This window comes from Bison bison, unplaced genomic scaffold, assembly GCF_000754665.1.
Source record: "Bison bison bison isolate TAMUID 2011002044 unplaced genomic scaffold, Bison_UMD1.0 scf7180017864259, whole genome shotgun sequence".
Lineage (NCBI taxonomy): Eukaryota > Metazoa > Chordata > Mammalia > Artiodactyla > Bovidae > Bison > Bison bison.
In genome coordinates, this window is record NW_011494831.1 from 2,603,445 (window position 1) to 2,607,809 (window position 4,365).

Consider the following 4,365-nt stretch of genomic DNA (forward strand, 5'->3'; position numbering starts at 1 on the left):
CAGGGAGGGGGCCCCCTGCCACAAGCCTGCCGCCACCCCCTAAGGATATGGAAGATGCTGTGGGGGCCCGAGGTGCCCGGGAGAGACGTCAGTCGGCAAAGTGCAATAGCAGATAAGGTGATGAGGCGGCCTATCCTCTGGAGGTGTCGGGAGAGAAGGGGAGTCTGGTCCAGCCGACCGGAGTCCTCCTGCCCGGCTTTGAACACACCTCCTACGAGATATTTCTATAAATGAGTGGCTCCTAGGGTCAGAGTGGCACTTGGAGATCAAGGCTGGATTGGCTTAGGCTGGCCTGGGGAAGGTAGGTGGCTCTGCTGGGTGTGGCCCCACGTGTGTGTGTGTGTGTGTGTGTGTGTGTGTGTGTGTGTGTGTGAGAGAGAGAGAGAGAGAGAGAGAGAGCGCGCGCGCGAGAGAGAGAGGAGCAAATGTGTGAGAGCAGACCACGGGGGGCCAGTGAGAGTTGGGGGCGGGGGATCCAGCATCCATTCACCCTGACCGATACTGGGCCTGCCCAAGATGGGTGCTGTTGAAAAGGATGCCAGGCACCCGGCCTGAGCAGGTGAGGTGCAGTTCCAGCTCAGATGGGCCCAGGACCCACTGAGTCCACAGGACAGAGACACACAGGATGCCAGGGTAGGGAGTGGGCCAAGGTTGGAAACCAACCCCCCAGAGTGCCGGACAGCGCTTGGGCTGCCCCGTCTTCTGGCAGCCCTGGGCACTCAGCTTCCTACAGGAATTTAGTCCCTCTCCAGTGTGTCTCCCACCGAGCTCTTTTGGGGACATCCCTGGGGAAGATGTTGCCCAGGGCTCCGGTCCCCCATACTCAGGACCCAGAGGGCCAGCCCCTCGGGCCCTCGACCCCACACGGCACGCTCCGGTGTGTGTCAGGCCGAGGGGCGTGGGCCCCCCGCCTCCCCCACATAGCTGGCAGCCTCACAAGCACACCGGTGAGTAAGCCGCCGGGAGGGAGGAGGCTGTGTGCCCACAGAGGCAGGACGACACCAACCAGGAGCCTTCGGGAGAAGCAGCTGAGTGAGAAAAGCACTGAGGTTTTCTTTTTCTTTTCCTGAAGGGAGTGCCGCTTCCTGAGCTAGAGACAAGTAGAGGCCTGCAGTGGGGAGCTCGGGGCCCAGCTGCCAAGGACAGCTCAGGTAAGGTCCCTGCGGCTCCCGGGCAGGGTGGGGTACCGAGGTGTTCAGGTTGCCCACCATCTGGAACAGGAGCAGCAGTTGTGGGTTTCTGGGCTCAGGAGCCCCACGCCCACACCCCACCCCATCTGCCCCCCTTCCAAGATGGATTTGGAAGCAACCCTGTCCAAGCTGGCCTCTGGCTCCCCAGCCAGAGAGAGAAATGCTTGTTTCCGCTGCTCCTGCCTTCACCTCCCCTTCCTGCTGGGTGGTGCACGCACAGCCATCAGGACGCCCCTCCGGGAGGCCCCACCACCTCTGGGACACTCCCCTCATGTGTTCATCCCACAAATATTTATGGAGCATCCACTGGGGCCTGGGATCCAAGTCACACCCTCATGCTGAGCTTGACTTGGCACAGATTCTGACTCTGAAACTTGGCATCAGCCCAGTTCAGGGGACTGCTGGGCTGAGAGCAGGCCCCAGGGTTAATGACCTAGTCAGAGCTTCAGGGACACCAGGCCCATTGAGCTCCAGTTTATAAAGCACTAGGGACCCCCTACATCCCGCCCCCACCCCACCCCGCAAGAAGCAAGGCTCATATGGTGTAGTTTGCTTTTTCCCTGATATCACACACCAAGGTCAGAGGGTCCTGCTTCGGGTCTCTCCTTAAGTGATTTTGGTGGGAACCAGGTTTCTGAAGTCGAGGATGAGCTCTGGACTGCGTGGTCCCCAGGCCTGGTGGGCCTGGGACTCAGCCTCACAGAAGCTCACCTAGCCAAGAATAAGACCTCTGGGCTAAGCAAGGGGTCCTCTTTGCAGCTCAGGAGTGACAAACCTGGGAGCCCTGGTGACCAGGGTGCCTTGTGAAGAGGAGTTGGCCCCAGGAGCAGGCCTGGGAGCCCCTGATTTGGGTGGAAAGCTCCATGCACCCTGCAGTGGCTACAAGGGAGGAAGATGGGGGCTGCATGGACCTTTCAGTCCCCCAAGGACAGACATTCTTGGTGAGCTGAGCAATCTGGAACATGCCAGGCACAGGGAGAGGTGCAGTCAGGTCAGCGGCCTCCAGCCAGGGCAAACCCACTCTGCACAGAATCCCCCAAAATGACCAGGAATGCTCCTATCCTGGAGGAGCTCAAGGGACCAGAGTCAGGATGAACACAAGTGTCTCCCACTCATTTAATCCCCATACCTGGTTCCAGGGCAAGGAAAAAGGGAGTCTTTACTAGCTGTGGCATTACCATCTGAGGGGTATTCCCACTGCCTGGGAAAAGGCCACTCCACGCCTGGCAGTGCCCTATGTATGCAGAGCTGAGCAGCATCTGGTGTCTGGCTAGGGGCAGAGAGGCAGCAGCTGGGGAGCACCAGACAAACAGCAGGCCAGCAGGGTGGTAGCTGGCTGGGCTGGGTGGGAGGCCCGGACAGGGAGGAGGCACAGATCCTGAGAGACCACACTGCTCACCCAAATGGCCCCAGAGGTCCTCTGTGCACTCTGTCCTGGGTTCAGAAGGCCAGAAGGACTTGGGGGAAGCTGACCTGTGGCCGGAAGCAGAGTCCTTCCTGCTGGATGCCCCCCACACCTGAGTGGGAAGGAGACTCAGCTGATGCGAAGCTTGCTAGCAAACCTCATAACGGGCCCTCTGCAGCCTGTCCCTAAAAGAACTAGCCGACAGGTTGGACTAGATCATGGAAAATGGAAGCTTCGGAATCCGGAAGAGCTCTGACTTCCTCAAGGCGGGCTGGCCCTCCTGTCTGGGATTAACAGGCCCACTGGTCCTGGAAGCTGCCCTTTCCAAGCTCAGTCCAAGGGCCCATGAGGAGCTAAGGTGAGAGGTGTGAGGGGTGGGATAAAGGAGGGGACTTGTCTTTTCTGGGTGAGGTGTGGGCTGTAGGCGGCACTGGAGGATGGCCACTGGCCCCTTGTGCTGGCTCACTGGCTCGCAGGCAGTGAGGAGAGATGGCCTGACTGCAGGGAGCCAACTCTGGTGGCAGGACAGGGTGAGGGATGGGAGTGCTGAAGAGTGAGCAGGACAGAACCCTTGCCCTGGGGAGCTTACAGCCCTTCAACAGACAGGGGAGAGGAAAGCTGAACAGGATGGATTTTCATACCCTGGGGGTAGTTAGCACAGGAAGGGGTGGGGCAGGGGACAGGTTCCCTTACAACTCCATGACAACATACCCACCCCAACAAAGGGACACTCACGCTGGCCAGCATTTTCTATAAAACCTCATCACGACTCACCACGCAGGGCAGAGACTTTACAGAGGGACAATGATGGCTTTTTGTACACCCATGGGCTCTCTGTGGTGACCTTTCACCCTTGAAGTGCTTGGTCAGCGATGCTGACACCTTTCTGCTTGGCTCTGGTTTTCCCAAGTTCACCAAGACTTGGGGGGCCTCAGGCCTCTGGCTAATGGGCAGGGGGGAGGGAGGCAAGGCTGTGTTCTCTTGCACACTCAGGCTGCCCAGGACTGGGGACGGGGAGGGGCTCCACGTGCTCAGAGAAGCCTGACCAGGAAGCTCAGGTCTGCTGGTTCCCAATTCTGGTCTCTGAATCCCATGCAGCAGGAGCCCAGCCCGCTCACCCACTGCAGGGCAAATAGCAAGGAACCAGTCACCTTGCTCAAGGCCCCCACTGCCTGCTCGCCACCCCGCCCCTGAGTGCTGCTGCTGTGGCAGGGTTAAAACCTTAAAACCGGGAGGACTAGTTCTCTGGTTCAGTCCTGGCCTGGCGCCTCCAACCTCCATTTCCTTTCGGCTTCGAATGAGGTTCCCTAGGGAGTTGTGCAAGAAGACCCAGAGGGTGCAGAGAGACAGGGACCAGCTGTGCATGCAGAGCACAATCCCAGGCCAGTGGGCAGGAGTGCAGAGGAGGGAAGGGCTGCCCCAGATAGGAGCTGGCCACCCTGGATGGATCGCTGTAGAGCATCAAGCCAAAGGGAAGCCCCAAAACTGTGTAACGTAGCCCTTATCATTTCACAGAGTGAAACAGAACCCAGAGAAGGAAAGCGGGGTCCTGAGATCACAGAACTGACTGGCAGCAGAGTCAGTTTCGGGCCTGGGGGTCCCAGCCTTTCCATTAGGAGCATCGGTAAAGGCGCCCCCAAGCAGGGCCAGATGAGAGCTGCCAGGTAACTCAATGGTTGGGAGAGGCAGCCAGCCTGACACAGTAGGAGGCCGGACAGGTTCCCTTGCTCCTCTGTGCATCCTGCCCTAACAGGGTTGGGCCCTGCCCTT

General features: G+C 59.3%; 1 protein-coding gene across 1 annotated transcript in view; it reads left to right on the forward strand.

Annotated features, from left to right (window-relative positions):
* The first annotated feature begins 1,108 nt into the window (after positions 1–1,108).
* PAK6 (p21 protein (Cdc42/Rac)-activated kinase 6) overlaps positions 1,109–4,365 on the forward strand; it is a 38,968-nt gene continuing 35,711 nt past the window's right edge. The window contains exon 1 of the mRNA XM_010847942.1: positions 1,109–1,151. The gene's annotated coding sequence lies outside the window, so the exon portion shown is untranslated. The remainder of the gene's footprint in view (positions 1,152–4,365) is intronic.